This window comes from Triticum aestivum, chromosome 3D (assembly GCF_018294505.1).
Source record: "Triticum aestivum cultivar Chinese Spring chromosome 3D, IWGSC CS RefSeq v2.1, whole genome shotgun sequence".
In the NCBI taxonomy this organism is placed as follows: domain Eukaryota; kingdom Viridiplantae; phylum Streptophyta; class Magnoliopsida; order Poales; family Poaceae; genus Triticum; species Triticum aestivum.
In genome coordinates this window covers 82776139-82794795 of record NC_057802.1, presented here as the reverse complement: position 1 = coordinate 82794795, position 18657 = coordinate 82776139, and positions in this window count along the sequence as shown.

Sequence of the window (18657 nt, the reverse complement as noted above, 5' to 3'; positions counted from 1 at the left end):
ACATTAGTGTTTTTTCCTCTGGGTCCTTTTTCTGCAAAACAGCCCAATCAGAAATCCAATTACACATCATTTTCACTATCCCCATTGGGTCGTTTATCTTCTTTCTATCAAAAATAATGTCATTCCTGCATTTCCAAATTGCACAAAGTAAGGCAGAGACACCAACCAGGATCAACCTTTTGTTATTTGTTTGGAATTTACTAAGCCAGCTCCCAAAACAATCATTCAAATCCCTGTGGATTTGTTTTAAATCAAAAGCACACCCTACCAAATTCCATATTAGTCTAGCAACTGAACATGAAAAGAAAAGGTGATCAATAGTTGCATCTTTGCCACACAGTATACAATGTTTGTCACCTTTCCAACCCCTCCTCAGTAAACTGTCTCTAGTAAGAATGCTTTTTTTAACAAGCAACCATAAGAAGAACTTGATTTTTGCTGGAACCTTTGTTTTCCACAGAATTTTTTTGGGAACCCTATGTCAGTTTTAATGAAATGTAGATATAGAGATATAACAGAATTTTTTTTGTCACCAGAAAGCATCCACATAGGTTTGTCTCTCCCTCCATACATCAACACTTCCTCACACCTCCCTTTGAGGCTTTCCCATAGTTGCTCAGTATTCCCAAATAAAGATCTTCTAAAGGTAAAAAGATCCCATCCTTTATCAGTGGCATCTCTTACAGAGATCCCATGGTCATTACTAAAAGTGCAATCATGCCCTTACATCTAGTTTTGATGTTGATGACAATATACATGTAGGGGACTAACTATGTTCGTCAAGTGAATCTCAGGTGTTAGTCCCCGGATCATAAAAGTGTGTGGATCATGAACATACAGAGTTGATTTTACTCAAGGAAGAAGCATCTAAATGATTGTATATTTGTTGTTCTTGAGTATAGGATCCCACACTATTAAGAGGGGATCGGTAGGGTTAGTAAAGGACTTGCTCATGTCAGTACATTCCTCACTTCTAAATCTTAGCCCCATTCGCAAATTCTGGTGCCAAATATAACTGCCTCTGCTCCCTGCCGTATGTCCGGCTTCTGCTAATTCTATCTCCAGTATGCTTCTGGTTCCACGCCAGATGTCCGGGTCCACGCCGGATGTCCGGGACCTCCTGCCACGCCGGAAGTCCGGGATCTATCTCGGATGTCCGACCACTGCTATCCGTGGAGCATATAGGTTCTGTGAACTCACCGTGAACTCGCTGGATGTCCGGCCACTTTGCCGAATGTCCGGGTTTTCCAGTCACGCCGGATGTCCGGGCCCTGCCCTGGTTGTCCGGCCCCTCTGGTTTATCCTCTGGTTTCTGGTTCATTTCACAAGTGCTATGCCAGGCCGGATGTCCGGACTGCCCTGTCACTTACACTACAACGGCCATATTTTCACCATTACTATATATAGCCCTCTTCCTCCACAGGAGAGGGTTGACCATTCACTTTGAGCAAACCCTAGAACACGTTTCACTCTCTCTCTCTCACACTCACACACCAAATCTTAGATCCCAAGGGGATTTGAGAGCATTTGTGAGAAGTTGTCCAAGCAAGTGATAGATCCACCCCTACCCCTTCTTTGCACCAAAGGAATTCGTGATTTGAGCAAGTCTTGAGCTTTTCCCCATCGTTCTTGTTACTCCTGGAGGTTGGAGACTCCTAGGCGGTAGGAGTCATTCGGAGAGGAATCGACCATTGTGATTATCCCCGAAAAGTTTGTGAGGGTTTGGAGACCACCCCAGGGTCTACCACTAGTGGTTGAGAAACGACTTCATGGTGTTTTCTCAAAGGGAGAATAGGGTGAGCCTTCGTGACGTTGGTGTGCCTTCATGGTAACATCCACCTCTCTAACGATGACGTAGCTTCCCTCCAAGGAAGTGAACATCGGCATACATCCTCGTCTCTCGGAGTTGCGGTTATACCTAACCCTAACTTCCTACCTGTGGTTACGTGTCTCTAAGGCTTTACTTATACCATTTTGTGTTTGCTTACTCACATACTTGTGTTACTTGTTTACCTTGCTTAGCTCTTAGCATCATACTTGCAATTGTTAGGCTCACTTTCATATTCCGCATTATTGCCTAAAATTGCTAAGTAACAATTAAAATTTGTAATTGTACCTATTCACCCCCCCTCTAGGTCCATCTCGATCCTTTCAATTGGTATCAGAGCCTCGTGCTCTATTCTTGTGGCTTAACCGCCCTAGAGCGAGATGAACCCCGATGGGACTCCCCTTGTTGCGGATCCAAAGGATAAGGGCGCGGCTTCCATGGAAGACAAGTCATTCACTTCCGAGGATCTGGAACGGGCGCTTGCTAAGCAAAAGGAGGAGCATGATGCTTCTCTTGAGGCCTTGGTCCAAATGAGACTAGCCACATTGACCACAATGCTTGCACCACTTTCTGGTGGTGCGGCCTCGAGGCCAACTGTGCCTACTCCTTCACTTGTCCAACAACCTCCTAGTAATGAACACTCTAGTGTTCCTTGGCTTTATGCAAGACCTCAAATAGAGAAACCAAAGTATAACCCTCAAGGCAAACCTCCTTTACTTGATGACACTACCAATTTTGCTTTGTGGAGATTTGCTATGCAGGATCATATTCGATATGGAAATGATGAGATGTTGGAGATCTTGGAGTATGGTTACCAAGCTGTTGACCCGAAGAATCTTACACCAAGAGAGGTATACGACAAGAATCTCAACGACACAGCAACCATGTGCATAAGGAGATGTATGACTGACAAGCAAAGGAGACCATACATACACATCACAAGTGCCAAGGAATTATGGGATAGCATTGTGAGGACCAAGACCGGTACCTCCACTCTCCGGCTTGCTCAATATGAAATTGCCAAGGGTCAATTGCAAAACTTTTTTATGGAGAAAGGTGAATCTCCCAAGCAGCTTCTTGAGCGTCTCATGACTCTCACCTCTGACATCGAGTCTTGTGAGTGTGACAAGACACAAGATGGATTCAACTTGACTAAGCGATTTCTCGTGGACAAGTTACTTCATGCTCTTGCTCCATATCATCAACAATGGTATGGGACATAAGACAACACCATGGATTCAAGGAAATGACTCTGGATGACATCATATCCACTTTCCAACTATTTGAAGAGTCAAAGGAAAATGCTACAAAACATATTGCCATGCATGGTACCTCAACATCAAAGATCAATCTTGCATTGAAGGCCAAGCATGTATGTGAAGAAGAGCAAAGTTAAGAAGAAGAAGATGATGATGAAGATGGTGATGAGATTGACTCCGATGAGAGCCCTTCATATGAAGACATTGCCCTCTTTGTCAAGAAGTTTAACGCGGGAAAATTCAAGGGAAGATTCCAAAAGAAGAAAGTGAGAAAATGCTACAACTGTGAAGAAACCAACCACTTCTCTAATGATTGCCCTTATGAGAAGAGAGAAGATAAACCAAGGTTTCCCAAGACCTTTCCCAAGAAGAAGTTGCCAAATCCTTTGAACTCCAAGCTCAAGAATAGAGATGGGAAAGCAATGGTTGCTCATGAAGAATCCGATCCGGATGATGTTAGTGGTGTTGTCAGAGTTGCTCAAGATTCTCAAAACACCTTGAGGCTAGTCAATAAGAGTGGTGATGTTGTCACCTACAATTATATGGAAGACTACAAGGGCAAAGCTCACAAGTGCCTAATGGCAAAAGCCATAGTAGAAGATGGAGAGGACCAAATCTCTCCTGACAAGGTCAAGGTAACCCCACGGTCAAACCCTCCTCTTTTTCACTCCTTCTACTCCTTGTGATGAGTATCTTGATGCGGAGGATAATTATGATGATGATGATATAGATGATCCTATGCTTGCTAAACTAAATAAGTTCATGTGCTCCCTCAAAGGAAAGAAGCTCACTATGTTTCGTATGCTTACGGAGATGGTGAGTAAGCACAGCATCACCATTAAGGAACTCGAAACCCTCGTCACCGAGGAAAAGGAAAAATATGAAATCCTTGAGTGGAAAGTCCAATATGAAGAAGCACGAAATGATGAACTATGCTTGAAAATTGGTGCAAACATTGATGTTCATGCTAAAGAACTTGCCTCCTTGAAAAAGGCTAAGGACTCTTGCAAGGAGTTGATGAGTGAGAAAAGTAAGCTTGTGAAATCTCATGCTTCTCTCTCTAAGGATTGTGAGCTTCTATCCATGTCCCTCAAGACTAAGGAAGAAGATCTCACCCTTCTTACAAAGAGTTTTGAGACACTCAAGCTCACTTATCTTGAAACCCTAGCCAAGGCTTACTCTTCTCCTATTATCAATATTGATGCTTGTACTACTAACTCTAGTGGTGACCTAGCATCTATTCTTGAGGAGAATCACTTTCTAAAGGCACAACTCGAGAGAGGACTCATGACATGTGCTCAAGGAGAAAATAACCTTAATGAGGTATTGAGCCAACACAATGAAGTGTTTGCCAAGGAAGGGCTCGGGTTTGACCCAAGCACAAGTAAGAAGAAGATGTCGTCTCAAAAGTGCACCACCCCTCTCAAGGAAACTTTTGTTCGAGAAGGGCACAAGGAGAAAGGTAAGGTTGTGAGTGGGAAGGCCACTAGGGGCATGCCCACTCTCAACAAGCCAAAAGTATTCATGCCTCCATCCTACGTACTTTGTAAAACTAATGATGGAGAAGTGTATGCAAAATTTGTTGGTCCTCGTAAATGCATTCTGTTTTTATGCTATTTGGATCCCTAACACCCTTGTGACTAACTTGAGAGGTCCCATTGCAAAATGGGTGCCTCTAACCAAGTCTTAATTGTGTGTACGTTGCTTTCTCTGGTGGAGTTAAATGGGTGATCGATAGTGGATGTACCAACCATATGACCGGATATACCAAATTGCTCTACGACTTCATGGAAGCTATTCAACCATTTGTGAGCATTGTGTTTGGTGGAGGATCAAAAGGACAGGTACTCGGGTTGGGCAAGGTGGCTATCACAAATGACATGTCTCTTGCAAATGTCATGCTTGTCCAATCCCTTAAATACCATTTGCTTTCCGTTCGCCAATTGGCTTCAGTTGGTTATGATACACTATTTGGACTAACGGATGTGAAAGTCTTTAAGAGTGATACTCTCAAAGTGGCCTTTGTTGGAGAGTTGGATGGTAACCTTTACACGGTTGATTTCTCGAAAAAGATCACATTCCATGCAACTTGTCTAATTGCCAAGGCCGGCAAGGGATGGCTATGGCATCGCCAGCTAGCCCATGTCGGCATGAGAAATCTTCAAGATCTCTTAAAGGGTAATCACATCCTTGGACTAACCAATGTCTCTTTTGATAAAGATCGTGTGTGTAGTGCATGCATAGCCGGGAAGCAACGTCAATCAAAGCATCCACCCAAGAATATCGTGTCTACTTCAAGGCCTTTGGAGCTCCTTCATGTGGATTTGTTTGGGCCTCCTTCATGGGATAGTCTTGGTGGGAAAAAGTATGGACTTGTCATTGTTGTTGATTACTCAAGATACACATGGGTGTTTTTCCTCAAGTACAAGGACGAGACGAAGATCACCTTCATTGATTTTGCCAAGCAAGCACAATGCAAATTTGACAAAGAAATCTTGGCAATAAGAAGTGATAATGGCTCCGAGTTCAAGAACTACACCTTAGAAGAATTTCTTAGTGATGAAGGGATTGAGCATCAATATTCTGCACCATACACGCCTCAACAAAATGGTGTTGCCAAAAGGAAGAACCGTACACTTGTGGAGATGGTAAGGTCCATGTTGGATGAATACAAGTCGCCACATAGTTTTTAGGCCGAGGCTGTCAACACCGCATGCCATGCATCAAACCGGCTCTTCCTTCGCACAATATTGGAAAAGACTCCATATGAGCTCCTAACCGGGAACAAACCAAATGTCAAGTACTTTCGTGTATTTGGGTGCAAATGTTTCATCCTCAACAAAAGAGAACTGTTAGGAAAATTTCAATCCAAAACAATTGAGGGCATATTTGTTGGCTATGGATCAAACTCTCACGCCTATAGAGTCTACAACAAACCCAATGGATGTGTTGTAGAAACTTGTGATGTGGTGTTTGATGAATTTAACGGCTCCCATGGGGAGCAAGTTGATCTAAGTGATGTAGGTGAAGAAGATTCTTCTCAAGATATTTTGACCATGGGTGTTGGTGCTCTTCTTCCCATGGAACAAGAACCTCATGATGATGAAGAAGAAGATGGAAGTTTCACACATCATCAAACCACTTCAACACCCATACCACCACAAGCTCCTATTGCTCAACCGATGCCCGAGTACAAGAAGAAGATCAAGTCCCTCACCATGATCATCTTCAAGAGCAAGATCATCACCAAGAGCAAGAACAAGAAAGTGCAATAACTGATGATGAACTTCAACAAATGCAATATGAAGAAGAAGATCTTCCACCACACATTAATGATCCATATGTTAATGATGTGGATGATGGACATGAAGTTGAACCTCGCGAAAACCTAAACCTCCATCATGCCCCGAGTGGCCGGTCGTGTTGATGTTGATCAAATTCTTACCGGCATATCGGAAGGTAGAGTCACTCGTAAACATTTGACAAACTTTTGTGCTCACTTCTCGTTTGTCTCTAGTTTTGAGCCGCTTAAGGTACAAGATGCATTGATGCACAATGATTGGCTCATTGCTATGCAAGAAGAATTGAACAGTTTTGAACGCAACCAAGTGCGGTCATTAGTCGAGAGACCAACTACGAAACACAATGTCACTAGAAAACAAATGGATTTTCAAGAACAAGCAAGATGAGAATGGTGTAATCATCCGCAACAAGGCAAGGTTAGTGGCTCAAGGGTACTCACAAGTGGAAGGTTTGGACTTTGGTGAGACCTTTGCTCCCCTTGCCCGTCTTGAATCTATTCACATCTTACTTGCCTCTGCAGCTCTCAATGGGTTTACATTACATCAAATGGATGTGAAGAGTGCTTTCCTTAACGGTCCTCTACAAGAATAAGTATATGTATCACAACCAATTGGGTTCATTGATCCCGATCACAAAGACTATGTGTATAAACTTCACAAGGCTTTGTATGGCCTCAAACAAGCACCTCGTGCTTGGTATGATCATCTTAAGAAGTTTTTACTCGATGATGGTTTTGTGAGAGGGGTGATCGATCCCACTCTTTTTACTAAGAGGGAAAAGGGTGATTTGATCTTATGCCAAATCTATGTAGACGACATCATTTTTGGTTCTCCTAACATTCATTTGCACAAGAAGTTTGCGGCTTCCATGACCAAGAACTTTGAAATGTCACTCAATACGGACTTGAAGTTCTTTCTCGGATTTCAAATACAACAATTTCAAGAAAGAATATTCTTATCTCAAACAAAATACCTCAAGGATGTTCTAGAGAAGTTTGACATGACAAATGCTAGCCCTTGTAAGACACCCATGCCAACAAAAATTGTACTCACTGAAGACACAAATGGTATCCCTTTTGACCCATCTATTTACCGCTCTATGATTGGTTCATTGCTTTATCTTTGTGCATCTAGATCAGACATCATGTTCAGTGTATGCATGTGTGCGAGATTTCAAGCTTTCCCTAGGGAAAGTCATCATAAGGCGGTTAAGCATATTCTTAGATACCTTGTTCATACCCCAAAGTTGGGTCTATGGTACCCCAAGGATGCTAAGTTTGATCTCATTGGGTACACGAATGCGGATTGGGCTGGAGACAAAGTGGGACGGAAGTCCACCTCCGGTGCATGTCAATTTCTTGGACGCTCCTTGGTAAGTTGGTCCTCGAAGAAGCAAAATTGTGTCGCCCTCTCCACCGCCGAAGCCGAATACATTGCAACCGCCGGTTGTGCAACTCAATTACTATGGATGAGGCAAACTTTGAAGGATTACGATATCACCTATAGACATGTGCCTCTTCTATGTGATAATGAAAGTGCCATCAGTATTGCTGAGAATCCGAAAGATCATCTTCGCACCAAGCACATTGATATTAGGTATCATTTCTTGAGAGATCATGTGGATAAGGGTGACATTGATATTGCTCATGTTGGTACAGACATGCAACTTGCAGACATTTCCACCAAACCATTGGATGAAGCAAGGTTTTGTCAACTTAGGCGTGAACTTGGTATCTTGGAGCTTGACAACATTATGTGAAATCTAGTACCCATGATTGCATTAACTTAATGTCTTGCCTTGATGTAGGCATATATTTAGGGGGAGACATTCAACTCATGAATACTCTCACCCTATATAATTCATAAATAGAACAATCACTCTCAAAGTTATCATTTTTTCAAACTATGGTGCTTTAAATGATGGAGTAGTGACTATGTATCCAAAGTTCAAATCTTTGCGGTAATACGTCTCATATGCTCAAACATGGTGACCTCACTGCTCGTGCATTGCTTATATGAATCTTTGTTTGCTTAATGTTATTGGATAACTTGCACATCGTAGTATGGCCATAAATTTCTTAGTACTTCATCTCTACAATCTCTAAATCTCCTTGGCGGAGTCTATATAAAAAATATCACTTTTTGGCCCTTAAAATATCTTCTCCCAATTGGTATCTTTGTCCAGTGGCCGGACATTCGGCCCCACTCCCCGACATCCGGGCCCTAGCAGTTTTTTGCTGCTCAAACTCTCTGGGCGCCTCCAGTGGCCGGACATCCGGGCCTTCGCCGGACATCCGGGCCCTGGAGTTCTGTTGTCTAACCTCCCGTCGCCGGATATACGGGCTTTGCCCCCAGATGTCCGGCTCGTACGCTCACACACACATAAAATGGGGGGGGGGCTCGGGATTTGGGGACAGTTCCCCCTTTTCTTCCTTTCTTGCTCCCCCACCTGTCTCAAGTCGCCGCCGCTCACCCCAGGCATAAAAACCAAAGACCGGAGACCGAAACCGAAAAGACCGAGACCAAAACCGAAAAGACCAAACTGTAAAAGACCGAAATAAAATCGGTCCTCAAAACTAACAGACCGAATTAAATTAGATGGATTCGGTCATCTCGTCTGGATGACCGAACAGACCAAATAGACCGAAAAATGCAGCCCATGCAGTCCATCTCCATTTCTCCAGTGTGCAGGCCCAGTTAAGCTTAGGCCCAGCCCTCCAATACGCGAGTTGCCAGCCACCTCGATCGACCGACCATCCTTTTCCTTCATCTCTCCTTCTTTCCCAAGTCCAACCCCCGTCCCAATCCTAGCCGCCCGCCGCCCCGCCACCATCGGCAACCACCGCGCCATCACTACCCACGCTGTGCTCTGCCTCCCGTCTCGCCAGGCTGGTCGTCGTCTCCCGTCCTCCGCCCGGTGCTCCGCCTCCCCGTTCTCCAATAGGCAGTGCTCCGCCTCCCCATTCGCCCAAGACCAAACGCCCGGGCCCCGACGACGGCCGCCATCCCCAACCCTCGTGCGTCGCGCCACCATCGCCAACTCCCGTCCGCTTCCATGGATGGTCGCCGCCTACCGTCGTTTGCCGTCCGGTGCACTGCCCCCATTCTCCTGTTCTCTGTATGCTGCATAAGTGCAGAGTTTGTCACGCCCACTTGTTCAGATTGTTGGTTTGAAGAACCGAAGCTCTACTTGCTCATTGTTTGAGTTGTCTTCTGTAATATAGTATATTACAGGATTGTAATTTCCTTATATAAATATGTACTGGTTTGTTGTCTGTTTTGCTTATATAATGTACCGGAAGTAACATGAATCCGAGTTGTGCAATTAATTTGGTCTGTTTGGTCGGGACCGAAGACCGAATTGTAAAGACCGAAGACCGAATAGTGAAGAACCGAAAAGACCAAAATTATTTCGGTCTTTAATTATGGAAGACCGAATTTTTGAAAGACCGAAAAGACCGGACTGAACAAACCGAAAAGACCGAACGCCCGGGCTGACCCCGGAGATCTGTTGGACAGTGGAAACCGGGCACCCGAAGGGCGCCCGTGCCTCCGTTCCGGGGCTCTGCGATGCCCGTTGTCCATGGTTGTCACATCTCCATGGAGACCCCTTTCAGCGGGGCTCGCCCCACTCACGATTTCAAGACCGTGGGGCTGGACCATATCTTGAGTTTCGACGGGATACCAACCAGTATGAGATGGTGGCTAATGCTGAGGATCCTCGGTTCCACACTCGCATGTAGCAGGATGTCTACTCTAGATTCGTCTACGGCCGTGGACTTGCTCCTCACAAATACTTGGATCTTCAATTCATGCGTGATCATCTTGTCATGTTTCCTGACAACACGGTCAAGATCATTGATGATATGACTCTCGGTCCCGCAATGACCTTTAGGTCTGATTGGAATGAAGCTGCCATCCTTCAGTTCTATGCCACCTGCTTCTTTGGCCCAAGCAACACTCTCACCTGGATGACCGACGATACTATGCTAAGCATCACCTATGAGTGCTTTGTTCAGATTTTGGGCTTCTCCGGTGTTGGATATCAAATCCATAGTCTAGATCCCCTCCATAAGCCCAAAGGGATTGATGATTGCATGCCTCTTGTTAAGCCTACCACTCAGCTCACTCTGGAGGAACGTGGGTATCCACCCAATGAGGTATCCATCTTCAGGTCTCCTTACTATATTCTCTATTAGTGTGTGCTTCGTACTCTCTATCCTAAGAAGGGAGATCGCTCAAGGGCTCACAACTACTGCATTGATTTTATGGTTTGTATGCATGACAAGCCTACTAAGCCTCTTGACACAGCCCATTACATTTGGCATGAGATTCGGCTCTCCAGCTTTCTTCAGACACGCCAATTTCCTCATGCTCCATTCATTCAGGCGCTGATTGATCACACTGCTCCCTTTGAGGTTGCTAAGACTGTTGTGCACTCTGTTTGGAAACCTCTGACTCATATGCGCATGGAAGCTCCTGCACCGTCTGCTGCACCTAGTTAGCCTAGGAGGTCTGCTAGTGGGACTCAGCCCACGGGTTCCTCCGTGCCTTCCTCCTCGACCACACCTCCTGGACGTCTTGCCTCGTTCTTGGGAAAGGCTCAGTCTGCTATTATGAAGGCTATCACTTTCAGCTGTCAGCAAAACCATGATGTTCAGAAGCGCCTCATTCTCTCCAAGAACCAGCTCAAGCAACGCCTTCGTGACCGTGGGAGTCCAGTGAGCGACGATGATCCCATTCCTGCTGCGCCATCCACTTCTACCTTCGGTTTTCCGTCTCGTGACGAGTATGCCGAGTTCTTTGAGGGGGTAGCTGATGATGTTGACATCCACCGGGAGTGATTTACTTGTTGCCCTTCTTATTGCCTTCGCCCCTTTTTGCATGCTGCTGCCAAAGGGGGAGAAGTAGTACCTTAGATGACTAGATGTCATGCTATATGTTGCTATTTGTTTGCTATGTTTCAAACTCTCTATGTATGCTACATATGGTACTTAATCGTATGATACTATCTTATTATCTTTGTGGCTATGAGTTGTTGTTGCTATGGGTTTATGAAAATATGTGTAGTGCATTCTAACACAATTATCTTATGCACACAATGAGGGGGAGCTAAAGCAAATAGGAACATATATTGTATTATGCTCTCATGAATTACACTGCTAAATATATTTATTTTATCTATGATACTACATGTATGATTTTCATCAACAAACAAAAAGGGGGATATTGAAAGTGCAATCATGCCCTTACATCTAGTTTTGATGTTGATCATAATATACATGTAGGGGACTAACTATATTCGTCAAGTGAATCTCATGTGTTAGTCCCCGGATCATAGAAGTGTGTGGATCATGAACATACGGAGTTGATTTTACTCAAGGAAGAAGCATCCAAATGACTGTATATTTGTTGTTCTTGAGTATAGGATCCCGCACTATTAAGAGGGGATCAGTAGGGTTAGTAAAGGACTTGCTCATGTCACTACATTCCTCACTTGTAAATCTTAGCCCCATTCACAAATTCTGGTGCCAAATAGAACTGCCTCTGCTCCCTGCCAGACATCCAAGCCGCTTGCTAGATGTCCGGGCTGCACGCCGGATATCCGGCCCTCTCACGGGATGTCCGGCTTCTGTTAATTCTATCTCCCGTACGCTTCTGGTTCCACGCCGGATGTCCAGGACCTCCTACCACGCCGGATGTCTGGGCACTATCCGGATGTCCGACCACTGCTATTCGTGGAGCATATAGGTTCTGTGAACTCACCGTGAACTCGTCGGATGTCCGACCACTTTGCCAGTTGTCTGGGTTTTCCAGTCATGCCAGATGTCCGGGCTCTACCCCGGATGTCCGGCCCCTCTGGTTTATACTCTAGTTTCTGTTTCATTTCACAAGTGCTACGCCAGGCCGGATGTCCGGCCTGCCCTTGTCGGGGGAAACGACACCTACGGGATCACGGGGAATCCCTTTTGCTACAGTTGGCAGGCGCGGGACTGTGGAAAGAGCGGGATTGAGAGATCAACGCAGGGGGATTATCCAGGTTCGGGCCGCAAGTGATGCGTAATACCCTACTCCTGCTGGTTTATGTTTATCTTGTGTTCTTGGACTAGCTAATGAGCGTGCAGGGTCCAAAAAATCCAAATCCTTCCTCAGTATGCTGTGTGCCTCCTTTTATAGTCAAAGGGGCTGCCACAGTGGCACACAGGAGGTGGAAAGTTATACAGTGGTCGAGTCTATCTCCTGGCATCGTAGGACAAAAGCATTTAATGCACTGCCGACGTGCCCTTCTTGCTTTATCGGGGACGGCAAGGAAGCTCGTCCCAGCTGTCGCCGCCTCGCCTGGCTTCGACGCGCGTCCGAGCTGACGAGGCATGTAGCGCCACACTGGCTGGCTGGCTGGCTGCTGAGTTGGTGCGGTGGCAGAGTCTTCACGAAGATCTGCATGCCACCACGCAGGTGCTTGCTGAGTTGGCCTAGAGGCCGCACGTCGCCACGCAGGTGCTCGCCTAGTTGGTGGGCTAGCAGCTGCATGGGAACGGTGGTGGAGTCTTGGCTGGTGTGGGCCTAGCTGCGGCCCCACGGATGTCTTCGGCAAGGGTCTTGCCGGGGCCCCGACAAGGGTCTTGCCGCGGCATCGTGGGTGTCCCCGGCAAGGGTCTTGCCGGGGGGGTCTTGTGGGTATCCTCGGCAAGGATCTCGCCGAGGATCTCCGTCTTCTGATTCTCATCTAATCTTGCATGTTCTTGCTCTTCACAAAGATCTGCATGCCACCACGGAGGCGCCTCCCGAGCTTTGGTTCCAATGTGGTTGAGGGCGTCGGAACTCTCAGGCTCAAGGGTGGCAGCCCTGCTGGCGTTGGGCAAGTTGCCCCGGCAAGGTTCTTGCCGGGGCTGTGGAGGCCGCCCCGACAAGGGCCTTGCTGGGGGAGTCCACCTCGCCCTTGTGCTCTCTGTGTTTCTGCCTTGGCGTTGGTCTGGTCCTCTTGTGGCTTTGCTTCCTTTCTCTGCCCCGCTAAGTGTGGCCGCAGGCGCGGCTCTAACTGCCCACGCACAAGTAAAGGGGTACAAAATAGGACCCCTCCTTTTGTGCACCGACAGGAGCCCCCGGGCCTGGGCCACACATAAGCGCGACGCGTTGTTGGGCTAGGCCCAAAACAATGCGCGGGCATGCGGGGCCGAGTTTTACCGCATTAACTCCCTCGCCAGTTGCGCTTCCCCACGACCCGCGTTGAATGCGCGACGTGGGGGTCATGCGTGACGTGGGGGTTGCTGCCCTCATGCGTCACATCGCGGTAAATGGTAAAGAGGCGGCCCGCGCCTTCCCCATAAAAAAGGAAAAACCGCAGGCGCGCTGCTCATTTACCCTCTACGCCTCTTCCAATCTCGAAACCGCCGTTCCTCTCTTCTTCCTCAGGCGAAAGATTCGAAGTGCTTGCCTCTGCTTGCTGCCGCTGCACCCCCATTTCTCTTGATCCTTCGCCCCTTCCCAGCTGCCATGGCGCCCAAAACCAGCAGGGGCAAGGGAGCGGCCAAGGATGCCGGGGAGAAGGAGGCGCCGGAGAGCGAGTTGGCGGTGCGGCGGACGCAGCTCGCCTACTTCCCGTTGACAGTCGATGCGGTCCACCTCAAGAACTTCTTGCCCCTGTGGGGGAGGAAGACGACGGGGCATCCTGCCACACGCGTCGTCCCGGCCGATTTTGCTAAGGACGACCCAAATCGGTACCCCTTCTTCGTCGATTTCTTCTCTTGTGGGCTCTGCCCCCCTTTCTCTGACTTCTTCAACAATGTCATGTACACCTACGGCTTCCATCTTTTGGATCTCACGCCGAATGCCGTGGCGTGCATGGCTCTCTTTGCCCACCTCTGCGAGGGCTTTGTCGGGGTGCTCCCTAGCACGACGCTCTTCCACCACTACTTCTACCTTCGCCTCCAACCAGGGCGCCATCACTGGGAGCATCGCCTGGATCCCGAGGACCCAGGAGAAGGGCACGTACCCGGAGGGTGCCCAGAAGGAGAGGTGGGAGGAGTGGCGGGGCCGGTGGTGCTGGATCGAGGAGAAGGACCCGCAAGAGTTCCGTCGGGTTCATCAAAGCCCGCCGACTCGCCGCCAGGACTGGAGCGACCTCGACGCCAACGACAAGAAGCTCACGGTCGCCACCACTAGGATCCATCGCCTCACCATGGCCGGGCTCACCCTCGAGATGATCAGGGCTGACTTCATCCGTCGCCGAATCGCCCCGCTGCACAACAAGGAGAGGCCGGCTTGGGATTTCAGGAACACGGCCGACATCATGAGGCTCCGACTTGGCCTGAAGCACAACTTCATGGCGAGGGGCACACCCATTTCTGTCAAAGGCTCTTTCAGCTCGACGTGGACAGCGACAGATGGGCTGAGAGGACCGGTAGGGCCTTCAAGGGGCCCCTGTTTGGGTTGCCAGCGGGAGTGGTCCCGCTGAGCAACAACTCTCGCCAGTCCGCCATCATCGCCATGATGCCGGACTTCAACGCGCATGGCCTTGACCCGGCCTGGGCCGAGCCGCCAGCGGAGAAGGTGCAGGAGTTCTTCGACACCTTGTCGGAAGGCTATGTCCGTGACGAGCCGCTGCTCATCCAGGACACCACCAAGGCGGAGCTGGACTACATCGCCGCCAAGGCGGCGGAGGCGGCACTTGCCAGGGAGGCCGGCAGCGTTGGCGCCGTGGAGGACGAGGCCGACGCGGCCACGGAGGAGACGGAGCTCGCCCAGTGGGCGAAGTCTGCCGGGGAGGCTAGCGGCGCCAACGCCGAGGCCCCCCTTGTTGAAGACGTGGGTGACGAGTCGTCCGAAGAGGAGGTCGAGGTGAATGACCCCCCGGTCGCGGGGAGGCAGCGCATCCTGCGGCGGGCCAGTTCAGGTGAGCCGGTCCAGCCCGGCAGGACCACGCAGCGGCAGCCGCCCCAGGAGCAGCTCGTGCGCGAGACGAGGGCGATGAAGGCCGCGGCAGCAAAGAAGACGGCGAAGGCCGCGGTGGCGAAGAGGACGGCGACTGCTTCCTCCTCATCCAAGCGGTACCGGACCCCATCTCCTTCCCCTTCAGACAACACCTTGCAGGCCGAGTTTGACCTCGGATCTTTTAGCCCGGCGAGGAAGAGGAAGCTAGTGGAGGAGGAGGTGGAGAAAGAGTAAGTATCTCGCCCCTCACATCATCTCCTGACTTTACTCTAGTGTTATCCTTCTTTGATTTGGTGTTATCTTTACAGGGACGTGGAGACGCTGGCCCAGAGGGTGGCGAAGAGGGCCAAGGCCTCGACGGGTACTTCGCGTACGCCATTGCTGGTGGAGAGCAGCCTGGATAGCAGCCCCCGGCGTAGCCCCCGCTTCAGCCCCTGGCGTAAGCCCATCACTCACTCCTGCATTGATGAACTTTGGGGTGTGAATCCTTGATGCTAATCTTGCCGGGTTTGCAGGAGAAGAACGACATCAGGAGGAGCCACTGAGGGCCACCCCCAACACGCCGCCCCTCTCGACTACGCTGCCCCGAGGGGCGTCCCCGGCAAGGGCGTCCACCACCGAGCCCACGCATATGGAGGAGGAGGAGGCGAACTTGGGTGCCGGGGGTTCTGCCCCGGCAACGAATGCTGACGGGGAGGGCGCCACTTCTTCCCAGCCCGGTGTGGGTAAGTTATTTGCTTTCCGTCCCTGTTCTTTCTTTTTCTTATTGAACCTTGACCTTGGCTCCGTCTCATCCCCCCTTGGTATCCAGACCCTTCCTCGGCGGACCGGGAGGACATCGACACCGTAATCGAGGAGGTCGCCATGGACACCGAGGTCGACAAGATCGCCGCCGAGGAGGCCGCCAAGACTTCCGCTGAAGAGGCCGCCAATGGGCCTACCGGGGAGGCCGGCAAGGCTGCTGCCGAAGAGGCCAGCAAGGCCGCTGCCGAGGAGGCGGTGGTTGACGACCAACCTTCCTCCTCTGCTACCTCTGGCTCGGGCAAGTACTTGAAGGTGAGCGACTACCTGTTCGTCCACCTCCCAGGGACGGCGAGCACCAGGGTGCCCACCGAGGGGGAGGTGTTCGATGAAGAGGCGCTCGCCGCCGCCGGTCTTGAGGTTGTTGACAAACCGGGCGCCGGTGGCGGCGGTTCCCAAGAGGAGCAGCTCCTTCGGGCCATGAGCGCCAACTTCCAGAAACTCCAGGCGCTTCACCGTGCCCGCCTGGACAAGCTAAAATCCAGGATGGCGACGGTGGACAAGGCGGAGGCGGATCTCGAGGGGCGCGTCGCCGAGACGCAGGCCTGGTTCCGCCAGGCCTACGAAGAACTGAAGGTTGCCCAGGATCTGCTGGCCGAGCGCAAATAGGAGCTTGTCCTGAAGCATGCTGATGTCGAGAAAGCCCAGGAGGTGGCGAAGGAACAGGCCGCCAAGGACGAGGCCGCTCGGCACCAGCACCAGGCCGAGCTGAACTCCTAAGAGGAGGACCTTGCCACTCATGAGGAGGCACTCACTGCCACACTCCGCGGCAAGGATGAGGAGGTTGAGAAGCTCGTCGCGCAGCGGACTCAGGAGTTGGAGCAGAGGCACAAGGAGGCACTCAATGCTCAAGCCCTGGTCCATGCACTACAAAAAAAAGACACATCCGTGACATTTTGGGCCGAACGAAAATCTTTTGTCATACTTATGACACTTCGATGACGATAATTGTGACAAAACCCGGTATCATCATAGATGTGGTGGGGTCCTACTTCTATGACAAAAAATCATGACAGAAAATGGGCTTTTCGTCCTGGGCGGGCCGGAGACGCAGCTGCATGACATTCTTTGGGCCGTCCATGACGGAAAAAACCGTGGTAGAAGCGAGGGCGCGGAAAATATCGGGGAGTCCCCGGTTACGGTGGGTGGTCGGGGGCCGAGCGATGCGCGTTTGTCTCGTACGTACGCGCGTGTGTGCGAGGCGTTGGGCTCTAACTGAACCCAAGCGAGGCGTTGGGCTCTAACTGAACCCGAGCGATTGCGCTGCAGGCTACGCGTTACTGAACCCGAGCGATCGATCGATGGCTGTTAACTGAACCCGATCGAGCGATTCCTTCGCTACTGCTGCTAACTGAAGCCGATCGATGCTGCCTCTGGATGAATAGTGAGCGTTGCTGGGGGGGGGGTTTGGATGAATAGTTCCTGGTGGGGGTGGATGAACAGGACCCCGATCGTTCGAGCCGGTTGGGGCTGGATGAACAGGACCCCGTGGAGGGCAGGATGAACAGGACCACCCCGTGGAGGGCAGGATGAACAGTAGACGGTGGAGGGCAGGATGAACTGTAGCCCATGGAGGGGTGGTTGGACAGGAGCCCGTGGAGAGGGCTGGTTGAACAGTAGCCGGTGGAGTAGCGCGCGGTGGAGGCTGGATGAACAGGAGCCCGTGGATGAACAGTCGCATGTGGAGGCTGGAGGAGGTCGACGGTGGATGAACAGTAGCCCGTGGAGGCTGGAGGGGGTCGACGGTGGAGATGAACAGTATCCCGTGGAGTCCTGTTTTGCGGTACGCCACACCCCTCCCGATGAACAGGACCCCCGTTTCGACCGTAGCGCTCCAACACAAGTCCGTTTCCTCTGTTTTGCGGTACGCCACACCCCTCCCGATCAACAGGACCCCCGTTTCGACCGTAGGAGGTCTGTTTCCTCCGTTTTGCGATACACCAGACCCCTCCCGATGAACAGGATCCCATTTTGAACGTGGCCGGTCGAACACAAGGCCGTTTCCTCCGTTCTGCGGTACGCCAGGCCTCGTTTCCATCGGCTGTTCCGTCCAAGCCCTCCTGATGAACACGACGACGCATTCTGTTCTGACCCAGCCGGTTGGCTCCCCATGAAAACGACGACGACGCTGTTTCTCCTTTCTGACCCAGCCATGTACACGAGCCCTGGCCGTACGTATGCGCGAGTAGGCGTTCGAGACCCTGCCCGTATGTACGTACGTGCCCGTATTTTCTTTCTTGCACACTGGCCGATGTACGTATGTGTACATGCTATCTGCGCGCCTCTACTACAACACGTGCGCGCCTCTACATCGACCAGTATGTACATACACGTTCGCGACCAGAATGACCGCTACGTACGCTTGGACCAGGTGGGTCCCGACTGTCAGGCACTTCCTTGTCTGCGAAGATGTAGCTGGTGGGTCCCAGCAGTCAGGGGGGCGAATCTTTTTTTGCCCAGACGCACTTCCTTGCGTGCAAAGATGTAGCTGGTGGGTCCCAGCAGTCAGGGGGAAATGTTTTTTTCATGAAATACG